Source organism: Sceloporus occidentalis, unplaced genomic scaffold, assembly GCF_023333645.1.
Source record: "Sceloporus occidentalis isolate IW3139 unplaced genomic scaffold, rSceOcc1.0.p SCAF_2, whole genome shotgun sequence".
Lineage (NCBI taxonomy): Eukaryota > Metazoa > Chordata > Lepidosauria > Squamata > Phrynosomatidae > Sceloporus > Sceloporus occidentalis.
In genome coordinates this window covers 251,059,698-251,073,253 of record NW_028316982.1, presented here as the reverse complement: position 1 = coordinate 251,073,253, position 13,556 = coordinate 251,059,698, and positions in this window count along the sequence as shown.

The following is a 13,556-nucleotide window of genomic DNA, read 5'->3' as shown; positions in this document are numbered from 1 at the left end:
GCCTGCCACCTCACTGTGCCTAATGGAAGGACTAGCCTCAGGGTCTTGCTCTTCAGCTCTTTATAAATGGAAATCACTCACATGTGATGATGGCCACTTGGGGGTAGATAATCACTAAATGGAACCACACTGTGCAGAAGTAATGTTTTTTCCCCAAATATTAGTAGCTAGGAGCAAAGTAATAATAATTTTAAAAAACCTGTTGAGTCCATGCTGTGCTTGTGGACCTCCTAGAAGCACCAGGCTGAGCTGTCAAAACAAAACAAAATGAACCCTTAGACCTACATCCAAATGCAGTAGACCCATCAAGCCAACCCTTAGTATATGCCATTGATTCAGTGGTTTACTCTGCCAGTTGGATTTGGACTACAGTCTAGCCTCATCTATCAGAAATCTTTGGAAGTAGGCCACCAGCACAGCCATTCTTTCTAGATATTTCCTTTCTGAAATAGAACCTTTGAGAGGACAAACAGCAATGGGATGCCTCATTTCAGGCAGCCAAATCCTCTGGCCTACTCCTATGATTAGGAATCCAGTCTACTCAGTATCTCTGGATGTTTATTTATTGTAGTGTTACTGCTGGACAAGGAGTAGCAGACACAAAACAACAAATAAGTCTTGTAGCTTTGATCATGTAGTTTTTTTGTCCTGAGTTTGCTTTTCCAAGCATATAATTTCTCAGTCACATCATGTTTCCTCAAAATAATTGCACCTGCAAATAGTGTCTATCTTATTCTGCTAGATAAACAAAATTCAGTATTTCCAGGCTGCAAGATACCTTTTTTTCTCCCTCTCTGCTAGGCCTACATTTTTCAGCTGAAGAACAAGATTGGACAGAACTATACTTTGAATGTCTGCCTGAACGAATCTAACCATTTAGCAGAAGCATCCTACTAGGAGAATCTTCACTCTGCCTAATGATAGGGCTGGCTATTGAAACTTTGCCTTTTGGAGGATGCTGTTTTTCCATCTTTGCCCAGGTTCAGAAGAAAACCAAAACCTCCAGTAGACAAACCTTCAATATGCACAAGTTGAGCAGGACCAGCCCTATTATTGGGCAGAGTGAGGATTCTCCTAGTAGGATGCTGCTTATCCATCCCCCTCATTGTCCACTGCAAATGCAGTTAGTCCTTCTGTGTAATCTTTCCTGTTTACAGACATTTCAGATAAGTGAATTTTGGACAGGCTTTTTCCCCCCAACCAACCTGGTTACCTCTGCATTTTGTGAGTCTCTATAAGGAATCTTGCGCATAGCCGGGACAAAGTCATTTGTAAGAGATGACTAACATTTATCAGACTGTTTACGTCATTTTATAACACCCTTTCTCCTTTGCCTGTCTGAAAACTGGAGTGATGCTGTAAAAGTGTGAAGATCAACTGGATGCCTGCAGTAGGCAGGAGACAGCAGTTAAATGTTTTCCTAAGCAGGGACTGTTTGTACAGCCTGAACAGAAATCTCTGCAGTTCAGCTAGCAGGTGGTAGTTAAACTTTGGTGCATGCTTATAGTCTCAAGGGCAGATTTTCATCCTACACTCCACACTGATGAATGCAAGTAATAAAGCTCACAGAGTGATAGATACAATGGGGAAGGAAAGCATTGTGGAAACTGCTGTTGCTGCTTAAGGTAATATCTAAATGGATGTGGCATTTGCTTTTTTTCTTTGTAGCTTCTTGCCTAGAGGAGGAAGGAAAAATAAAAACAGGTGCTACACAACTTTCCAAGCCTTTGGTTCACCCACACATGTTCCATATGGGTGCTGTCAGACCAAATCTCTTCTTAATGTCTGCCTGGTCATCTACAGTTGAGAAAAACTACATCACATCATTGCATTAGCATTTTCCTGCCCTTACTCCTCTTCATTGAGATAGTCAGAAAAATGCCAGCATTTTGGTGTTGATGTTATACTGGGGTTTCCCCAAGATGAATATGATTAGGGGAAAAGACATTTGGGATCATAGAATCATAGAGTTGAAAGAGACCACAAGGGCCATCCAGTCCAACCTCCTGCCATGCAGGAAATCCAAATCAAAGCATTCCCGACAGATGGCCATCCAGCCTCTGCTTAAAGACCTCCAAGGAAGGAGACTATCACCCTCCGAGGGAGTGTGTTCCACTGTCGAACAGCCCTTACTGTCAGGAAGTTCCTCCTAATGTTCAGGTGGAATCTCTTTTCCTGTAGCTTGCATCCATTGCTCCGGGTCCTAGTCTCTGGAGCAGCAGAAAACAAGTTTTCACCCTCCCCAATATGACATCCCTTCAAATATTTAAACAGGGCTATCATATCACCTCTTAACCTTCTCTTCTCCAGGCTAAACATCCTCAGCTCCCTAAATTGTTCCTCATAGGGCATGGTTTCCAGACCCTTCACCATTTTAGTCGCCCTCCTTTGGACACGCTGAAGTTTCTCAACATCCTTTTTAAATTGTGGTGCCCAGAACTGGACACAATATTCCAAGTGGAGCCTGACCAGAGCAGAATAGAATGGCACTATTACTGCCCTTGATCCAGACACTATACTTCTATTGATGCAGCCTAAAATCACATTGGCCTTTTTAGCTGCCACATCACACTGTTGACTCATGTTCAATTTGTGGTCTACTTAGACTCCCAGATCCCTTTCACACGTAGTTTCATTCAGCCAGGTGTCACCCATCCTATATCTGTTCATTTCATTTTTCCACCCTAAGTGCAGTACCTTGCATTTCCATGTGGACCATGGAACTGTTTTTAAGGTGGGGAGGACTAAATACTAACAGGCAGGTTGTTATTAACTGTGTCTACTGTCAGGTACTTGCAGGGGAAGGACAAATTACTTTACCCATCTATTATTGTTGTAACATCTTTAAATATGGAGACTCTTACAAGCATAATGTGTACTTAAATGTGTCCTCCATGTATTCTGTGTAGTTTCAGGAATAAATTCAGGATTATTGGGAATGATTTGATTGTGAAATTCCTGCCTGGCAGGGAGTTGGATTGGATGGCCCTTGTGGTCTCTTCCAACTCTATAATTCTAAGTGTGCAAAGGATAGCTTGCAAGCAGCCTTTATTATTTCTAGGATGGCTCAATAATGATTGCTGTCTTAATATTCCTTAGTGCTGATGATTTAGTACACTTCTGCTTGATAATGCTCAGCTACTGAGGAGTCTTGGTGATCTAATTTTGCCAAATCATTTCAGGGAGAGGGCTCACGCATTCATGTCAGAGACCAAATGAATCTACTAGGCTGCTTTTCTGAGAGAGAATGAGTCACTCTACAAATTAAGGACAATTAGGAGGCAGACTGAAGGAGTGAAATTCTGAATTCAGAACAGAGAAACCTACATTAAGAGAAATCCATCTATCATGACTTCCTGAAGCTATCTGTAACTGAGCAGTGGTGGAATGATGCTCTGACTCCCAGTATATCATCCTACCACTGTTAAGTTATGGATAGCCTTAGCATATCCTCACAGCCATTTATCTTTAAAAGGAACTAAGCTATATCTCGCGAGCCACCATGGTGTAGCAGTTGAGCATTGGACTATCCCCTGGAGATCAGGGTCCAAATCCCCAATCAGCTATGAAAACCTGTTGGGTGATCTTGGCTAAGTCACATACTCTCAGCCCCAGAAAACTCCATGATAGGGTCACCTTGGGATGGTTATAAGTCAGGAATGACTTGAAGGCACACAACAAGTTTTATCTCAGGGATAGGCAAATTGCTTCCTGTGGACCACAAAGGCTATTCCACAGGGCCATTGGGGATTGGGGGGGGGGGGCTTGTAAGCATCTTTACTGCCTTATGATGCCTGGCTTGGTGGATTCCCCCCCCCCCCACCCACACACACAGAGAGAGAGAGAGAGAGAGAGAGAGAGAGAAATTTGGCATACATACATAGTACCACACACTCCTGAAAACATCCAGGAGCCATTAAAGTGAGTCCCAAATGGTTGTTTTTAATGCGATTTTTCTGTTTTGACAGCAAATCATGAGCCCCTATTTAGACCAAGAATTTTCTGATGCTGTAATGGCTTTTGTGATTGGTGCAAATTTCTTTGGCAATTTTTGATGTTCCAGAAAGCCAGTGGAAATTTTTCATATAATGCAAACACAAGACTGCAATTGAAAAGTAAATATTTTCTTAGCTTTTTGGGACATCAATATTTCTTTCTCCAGCTGACATATGTCAAGTAGCATCCAACCATAATTAAACACCATTCAGTTTAATTGGGAAATAGCTGAACAGATGCTAAACTCTTTCCTTCTGAAATCAGCAGAACTTAATGTTGCTTAACTTTGGCTAGGTTGTGGCCATTGTGTACGTATATAAAGGTCTCACCTCTGACCCCTTGATATAGAAATTTTCACTTTTGGGATTCTTGCTTTTTCATATTAGGCATTGTAGTGTCACATATGGAAAGTTGTTTTACAAGGTATATTTTTAGAAGAACAGAACAAAAGGCTCAATACAACAAACAGATATTTGCAAACAGTTCTATCATACAAGCACACTTAGTGAGATTAGCTACTCCTCTCACCTGAATGGAGAACTGATGACCAGGTTCGATTTGCTACCATGTTGTAATGTGAAATGGTCCCAAGTGTTACTGCAGTCTCTTGTGATGCCTGTGATACAGGAAAGCGTTTGGCAACAATTATGTTCAAGATAAACTAGTCCCTACAGCAGAATGGAAGCTACTCTTATAAGAAAATATCTGAGATTGTTCTCTTCTGACATGCCTCACTGACTGAGTGAAAGAAATTCTGAATTTCCAAATATTCTCTACAGCTTATGTTGCCATTAGCTGTGGCAATCAAAACCAAAAACATAGGTGGAAGGAGAAGAGAAAGAAGATGTGCTCTTGCCGTTAATGTGAGCCAAACTTGTAGAACTTCTTCTTGCTCTAGAGAAATGTGATGGTATGGTTAATCCAATAGCTGTGTCCATGAACAGGATGGAGAACTTCTAGCAAGCCAATAATACATAGTTTGACTAGGTCACCAGACCAGTAAAGGATATTCATCCTCACGACACTTGGAGAGACCTTTACACACACTCTTTGTAAATTACATCAACTCCTCTTATTATTGATTATTATTATTATTATCATCATCACTGTTTATTTATATGGTGGCATCAACTTGCATGACACTTTACAGGTACAACAACCAAAACCAGTACGGTCCTGACAAAAGCATACAAACTAAAGTGTGTGCATACACCTACATACAGGGGGAAGGAAGGAATAATAAAACAAAACTATACAATGCCGTTATAAAACAAAATATCCTAGTAAAATACAAAAAACATATATAATATAGTATAAAACTAACCAATACATGTACTCAAATATACAGGATCATAAAACAGCCAAGTTCTAAATGCTTTAGAAAACAACATTTTTAATTCAGATTTAGAAATAGAAGGAAAGGAGCAGTCTGCAAATGAACAGCATGGGTCATATTCAGTCCAGAGATTACTGTATGTACCAATGCATAAGTCTAGAAATTTTAGTCAAAAATTGACCCCAAAAAAACTGGGTCGACTTATCCCTAGGGTCAATGTAAGTACTATACTTTAACTCAAATAAAAAAGGAACCATCCTTTTCTTTGAGTAGAATGGTGAAAGGTGAAAGTTTAATCTATCCCAGGAGCACCTAAAAGAAGCATTGATCCTCTTCTCTGCCATGGTACCACTTCTGATCTTTTTGAATGCCTGTGGAGGGTGAAGGGTGGCAGTGGCAACTCATTGGCACTCCCCTCAAAGGAGCACTAAGAGGAATGAGGCTTTGAAATCTGAATAAGACATTTGTTTATATGTTTTTCACCTTTTGTGGGTTAAAGTCAAGCAAAGAACTCACATTAAAATTTATCATCACTGCTTAAGTAGTCACTATTTGTTTTGCTTTGCCTTTACATCCTTTTCAACATGCGTGCATTTTCTTAGCCTACTCTGTGCCTGGTCATCTCCGTCACACATTGCACAACCACAATGTACCATAGTTCCTTCCCCATCCATCCAACCTTTAGAGTGAGCACCAATAGTCATGCCTGATGGAATTTTGCAAGTTCTTTGGCATCATTTCCATTTGCTTCATCCTTTACATCCTGTTGTTAAATGCCCATAGGTTTTACCCTCGACTTATCCACGAGGGTCATGTCAAAATCCATAATTTTGGCCCTCAGACTTGATTTATACATGAGAAAGAGCATATGTCTTTCTTCAAATGCAAATTCAGTGAAGATTACTTGATAAATATGTTTAAGACTATGGTCCAAAACACACTGCAAAAATAATCCAGTTTCAGGCTGCTTTAACTGCCCTGGTTTAGTGCTAGGGAATCCTGGGAACTGTAGTTTATTGTGGCAGCAGAGCTCTGTGACAGAGAAGGCTAAATGTCTCACAAAACTACAGTTCATAGAATTCCATAGCTTTGAGCCAGGGTAGTTAAAGTGGTCTCAAACTGGATTACTTCTGCAGTGTGTTTTGGACCTGTAACAGAAATCTAACTCAATAGCTGAGCATATTGCTGCCTCCTTCTCCTCCACTTACACATAAATAATAATAAAAATGTTCCCTATTCATCCGACCAGCATGAGATAGCCCATTAGACATTCAGTGTGTGTGCAAATGTTGAACTTGACTGATGATTAATCTGTAGGGCACCTGCAAGGAATGGAGATGCATGAGGCTGTGAGCAAACTGAATCCAGAGAGAAGCCAGTCTTCTGTGCTGAGAAGTTGAAAGGCATCTGCAGAATCACCTCGCCTCTCAGCCAGAGCACCAAGGACAGTTGCTCTTCATTTCACCTTCCTTCTCTTATCCCCCAAATGCTGCTTTGCAAAGTTTTCACCAACTTTTCATTCATCCTCTGGCTAACTTAGGTAGTTTCTGGTTCACACTTATAAACAAACCAGTGGTGGGGAACTGTAAGGTGTATTCACTTATCTACACTATAGAAATAATGCAGTTTGACATGACTTTGAGTGCTGCAGCTCCATCCTATAAAAGCTTGAAATGTGTACTTTTACAAGGTCTTTAGCCTTCTCTGTCAAAGAGTCCTGGTGCCTCACAAAATGTCAAATCCCAGGATTCTGTAAGAAGGAGCCATGGCAGTTAAAGTGGTATCAAACTGCATTATTTCTACAGTGTAGGTGTTTTTTGAGATACAGTTTAGCATGGCACTTTAACTGCCATGACCAAATCTCATGGAATTTTGAGATTTGTAGTTTTGTGAGATACTTAAAATCCACTGCCAGAGTTCCAATAGTATCGTTGGAGAAATGCATTGGGGAATTCTAAGCACCTCACCAAATGAAAAATCTCAAAAATACATAAGATGGAGCCATAATAGTTAAAGTGATATCAAACTGCTTAAACTGTGCAGCATAGATAAGCCCCCTGTCCCTTGGGCTATATGCAGCCCATGGCATTCACCATTGGGATTATAAGCATCTCCTTCAGGTCCTGGCCTTTTTCTTCCAGAACTGTACTTCTCTTGATCACTGAATAAATAAGCATGGTGCTGAAATCTATAGATCTACTTAGAGAATCTGTAAAGTATTTTTTTAAAAAGGAAAGAAAGAAATTAGTTATGTACTGTTCCCAAGGGTCAAAAAGTAATCGGCTACCATTATATACCCTGGGGTAGCTGTAATGGCCATATAGCAAAGTACAATAATGCCCTAAATCCACAAAACAGCAATACCTTTATTGGACCAGCCCAAATGCACAAAAGACATGATACAAGCTTTCAAAGCTCCACTGGCTTCTTCATTAGGCAAAGGTATTTAAAATCATACAAGCGAAAGAAAAAAATGATGATGATAAAGTTACAGGTCTACATTTTGTCAAGATGTTGTTTTCGTTGTTCTCATTTAAGATGGCATGGAGGCAATTCCTCTTAGGGAAAGGTCACTCCTCCCTTTTGGCCCTTGGTCACCCGGTGGGTTTCCATAACCCAATGGGAATTTGAACTCTGGTCTCTAGAGTCCCATTTCATCATATTTTATTCATTTATATCCTGCCTTTCTTCCACTAATGGGACTCAAGACAGCTGACAACATTTTAAAAACAATACAGATTAAAAACTATACAAGAACTATGACAAAAGTGATTGTGATATGTTTGAGTGCCAGTGCTTTGTAAATACTCTAGTATCAGCCACATCACCAACCATATTGATATATACATGTATATAACCCTGCTATATGCGAACAATACTGAAAGTGTCAATAACCAATGTGAACTGGATTTGGGGGGAGCTATTAGCAGCACCTTTAATGGAACTGAGAATCCCTTATTTTAAAATGTCAGCAGATTGCCTTTTTTTCAGACTAGGCACATATTGTCTCCAAAAATATAATTTTTTAAAAAGAATATTTTTTTATCATGTGAGGATTTATTTCTAGAATGTTCCTTTGTTCAATGAGTACTTGAAATGATACAAAAATTCAAATAAATAAAATGTATGAACTACTAATAAAAGGTGAGACAGTAAAACTGAACACTGCATTACAACCTAAGAAATTAACCCATTTTCTGCCTAGCCTCAAGGCATGATAACCCTGGATGAGGTGCCACCCCTTGATGCTTTAAAACCTGTAGTCAAGAGCTGCACCTCTCCATGTGTCTGCATAAAAAGCTGAAAATGCCTAGCACAAAGCAACCAAAACAATAAGGAAGAGACAGGAATGATACAAAGGAGGGTAAGGTGGTGTGTGTATGTGATGAAGACAACCATGCCTTGCAATAATTTCATGTCTCCCCAGTTCATTTGATCTCCTGCACCTACAGAACCCTTTAAAGGTGGTAAATGATAGAACCTGGTTTTAGTTTTGCAATACTTGGCACTGGCTTCATCCTACTATAGTATTTTAGTCAAAAGAATGCTATCAGTTATGTTGCTTCATGTGCCATGCTGGCTCTGAAAGGGCACTCAATGCAAGTTAATAGTTAGTTGCAATTGGTTCATCTCAAGCCCCCTTAGTTGGATAAATTATACAGCCTAACTGCACATTCCCAACTTATGGCGACCCTAAGGCAAACCTATCATGGGGTTTTCTTGGCAAAATGTGTTCACAAGTGGTTTGCCATTGCCTTCCACTGAGACTGAGAGCATGTGATTTGCCCAAGGTCACCCAGTGGGTTTCATGGCTGAGCTGAGAATTGAACCCTGGTCTCCAGAGTCATAGTCCAGCATTCAAACCACTATGCCATGCTCAAGAGTATGTCCCAATGGCATATTCTCAGACCTGAAAACCTCTGACATATACAACAGAAGCTCTAACTTCCTTACTTACTTCTTCATTTGTTAAGAAAACTTTCCCCTGAGAAAAGCTGTCGTTGCTGTTGTTTAAATGCATTGGAAATTAATAGTATTTTGGTTGTTTACACAGCTGGTTGGGTTGCAATTTCCTCCTTGTACTTTTGCACAGCTGTTGGGCCCCTTCTGTTGCTTGAGATTCCCTCAACAGCCATTCCCATATTCAATTCCAGATCATTTGTTGTAAGTTTCCTAATGCAAACTGAGCACTGAAAATGGATGAGCCTTCCTCCGGGAGTGCTTCTCACATATGTCTGACAACTCCCTGAGAAAAAAGGCAAGATGGTGCCCTCATTTGATATAAAGAAGAAAAATGGGTTGGCAGATGAAGCTTTCTTCAGTGCTGGCAATAGGACAGCATCCTCTACTGCCCCTGAGGACAATAGGTGATTTTTGGGGCTCTGGAGCAGATCTTGTGAGTGACACACAGAGCTTCATCTTCCAAGAGAGGGATAAGGCCTGTTGGGCTAGGAGGACTAGTTGGGGAGGAGGCTCCCGCAGTTGAATGAATGAATGAATCTTCATTACGGTCATACACCAACACCAGGGACTACATTCAATTAAAAATATAAAAATAAAATATACACATATTTAAAACATAAAATGGATATGAAGAAACATTAAAAACATAAAAAAGTATGTAGAATATCCTATCCATCAAATTACAGAGGAATGACATCAGCTATCGTCTGATAAATGTTAAGTGCTGCTGCACAGAACCTAGCAACATTAAATGTTGTATCAGGATTAATGTCTGGAAGCAACAGGAAGGTATAAAATTGTCCTGTGCATCTAGCATATTTTATATACTAAGGGTGAAATGAGGCTAATGCAGATGTCTCTATAGGACAAACACTGGAGTAGCACAGGCTCTATTGTTTTCATATGACCAGATGCACAGGGGCATTGTTCTACTGAATTGGTCTACTCTTCAAGGACAAATGGGGGGAGAGTATGACATTGTTCCAGAGTAAAGGCCATCCATTAGTTAGGCACTTCTAGATTAGTTAAATATACCATAGGAAAGGGGCTCCCATTGTTGCTGTCCCCCAGCATCTTTTACCTGAGATGCTTGCCCCACTATGTCTATCAGCAGGGCGGGTCCTGTTGCTGTCCACATTAGAGCCCATATAGACAGGCCAAAATAAAGCTGCTTTGGGTCACTTTGGAAGTATGCTGTTTAAATGTTGCACGCATCCTAAGAAGCCAGAAGCCGCACAAAAGCCATGCTCCGGTCCTAAGGACTGAAGCGCAGCTTTGGCACAGCTTCTGGCCTCTTATGATATGTGTGTCATTTAAACAGAATACCTACAAAGTGACAAGAAGCAGCTTTATTTTGGCCTGTCTGCACGAGCCCCTAAATCCCTTTGGGGAAAAATAAATATACCTTGGCTGAATGAAACAGTGATAACAGTGAGGGGACAGGCCTGGCCATGGCATTTAAACTGGCTTTGTCTCTTACCTTCACCTGGAGGAGTCTGAGAATCTTGAACAACAATTTCTGGACTTACCCATCCAACACAAGGGATAGTGGGATTTTTTAGACTGCAGCAGCTGTTTGAATTTCCCAGTAAACATGGGCAATTGGTATGCTAGTTGTGGGATCCTGGGAACTATAATCCAAAAAGTATGTTTTTCCAGGCTCTGGGCTTCTGCTATAGAATACAGTATTTAAGCAGTTCTGTAGAGGAAGATAAAGTCCTTAAGATAGCCTAGTCTCAGAAGGCTGAGGTTTTGTTGTTGTTTTTTACATATCCCCCCCCCCCCCCCAAGATTTCTATTCTCCCCTCTTCAATTTGATTCCAGGATGACTTATAGAATTTTAAAAGCTGGAATAAACAAAGCAACATAATTTTTTTAAAGCCAGGCAATAAAAAAAATCAGTTAAATTTAAAAATCTCAGGTGAATAATATTTTTTCCACCTAGGACTGCAAAGACGTGCAGAGGGGAAACTGGAGTCACCTCTCAAGGTGCTCAAAAATGGTTGTTTCTTCTATGGATCTTAATTGGATGTTCCTAGTCTCGGCTTGTTCTTACTTAAATGAAATTAGCAATGGTGCCTCTCAAGTTTCCAGCAGAGGGCATTCAATGAGTGTGACACCACTGACCGATCCCTTTCAGATTGTCACCATCTCATCTCTTACAATGAAATTACACTTTTTTTCTCTCTCTCCCTCCCTCTCCCTGCCTCCATCCCTCTCTCTCTGTCTCACACACAGAGACTACTAAAGTCCCAAATGTTGCAACTTTCCTTATCAGGGATTTCCTCTAGCCCTTTGCTCATTTCAGTTATCTTTTTCTGCACCTTTCTGAAGTATACGGCTGGGAACAGGGTTGGTACACAGGCAAAAGGAGTCCCACTCTGGATATTTCTGGATTGCAGCTCCATTCAGCCCAGCATACTCAAAGTTGAAGCATTATGAGAGCTGAAATCTGCAACACCTTCAGAGCTACACCATAAAGGCATGTGATATTGGAAGTTTAATTTCTTCTTCTTTATTATTATTATTAACCTTTATTTATGAAGCGCTGTAAATTTACACAGCGCTGTAAATGCAATCTTTTTAGTTTTTCCTAATAATAATAATAATTAATAATAATTTGTTTTATTTATATACCGCTATTCCAAACATCATAGCAGTGAACAGCAAATAAGCTAATTAGCAAGTAAGCTAATTTGCCCCCAACAGTCTGGGTACTCATTTTAGCGACCTCGGAAGGATGCAAGCCTGAGTAGAGCTTGGGCCCTTTTGCTGGTCTTGAACTCGCAACCTTGTGGTTTTGAGTGAATGGCTGCAGTACAGGCATTTAACCACTGCGCCACCAGGGCTCCTAATGATCTAGAATTTGCATTTTCACAGTAGCTGTACATTGGATCAACATTTTAATCAACCTAGTTGTCAAGATCATGAGACCTCTCACCTAACCAGTCACTGCCAGGTCAGAAAGTTAAGGTGTACGTCATTTTACAGTTGTCTATACTGAACTCCACAATTGTACAATAAGGTACAAGGTATCTGACAGTTATGACCACCAACAACGATAACAACAAATTGAACTCCACTTGCCATTTGAATGACCATATCCCTACTTTGTGGAGAGCCTTTGAAGCTCTTCAACAATCCTTTCAGTGTTAACCACCTAAAAGAGCTTGGTTTGTGTAGAAAAGTTGGCATCCTTTTCATTGTTAATTTTCTTTATGCAATTTTATCTTGCAATTGCTCATGTTCAATTTAATTTCTTTTCAGACACTTCTAAAATCTACCTGTGTGCAACACAATTCCTACTGTATTTATTCAGATGTAAGACCCATTCAATCCAATGGGAGTTACCCTGATACAATAGTGAACAGAGAGCCAGCATGGCATAGTTGTTGGGCATTGGGCTCCTGGAGATCAGGGTTCAATTCCATCTTGGCTATGAAACCCACTGGTGACCTTGGGCAAGTCACATGCTCTCAGCCTCAGGGAAAGGCAATGGCAAACCTCCTCTGAACAAATCTTGTCAAAATACCCCATGATAGGTTCATCTTAGGGTTGCCACAAGTCAGAAACAACTCGAAGGCACATAACACAGAGAGAGAGTAGTGAGCAACAGTGCCTTGTCCACATTTTTGAGCTGGAATTCCCATAATCTCTCACAATTGGTTATGCTGGTTAGATCTTCTGGGAGTTGTCAGCCAAAAAGATCTGAGGGGCCACAGTTGCCCTAGGCATGAGACTGAAATTTTAAACATTTAATAAAGGCCATTTTAAAGGCTGTTTAACTTTTGTTGCTATTTTTTGCAGGAGGGGGGGAAATGCTTTCTGGTTATCTAACATGGAAGAACTTTTAGAAAGTGGTATTTCAGCCTAATAGCTTTTCCCTATCCACCATCTATCACCTTGTCCAAGTACATTTATTTAAATTAATTGATGAGCAGGCACAACCAGGTTTCCTTGTGACACAGTAACTCAGAGAACCTCAGCTCTTTTGCTTTTCTCAACAGCAGCTGTCATCCAGCAAGGGCCTTTTGCAGTTTTATACATTTTGTTGCCATCCCAGCTCTTCTCATTGGGGAAAGGAAATATAACCAGCATACGATTTGGCTTGTCTTAATGGCTCTGCACTTCTTTGAGAAGTGTGACATCTTATCTGATGTGCATTACCTTCAGCAGCATGCTATCCCCTGGTACAATGAATGTGTTCAGATTTCTCAGCCAACCTATTACCTTCAGACTCAGGAGCAATGAAGGTCGCTGA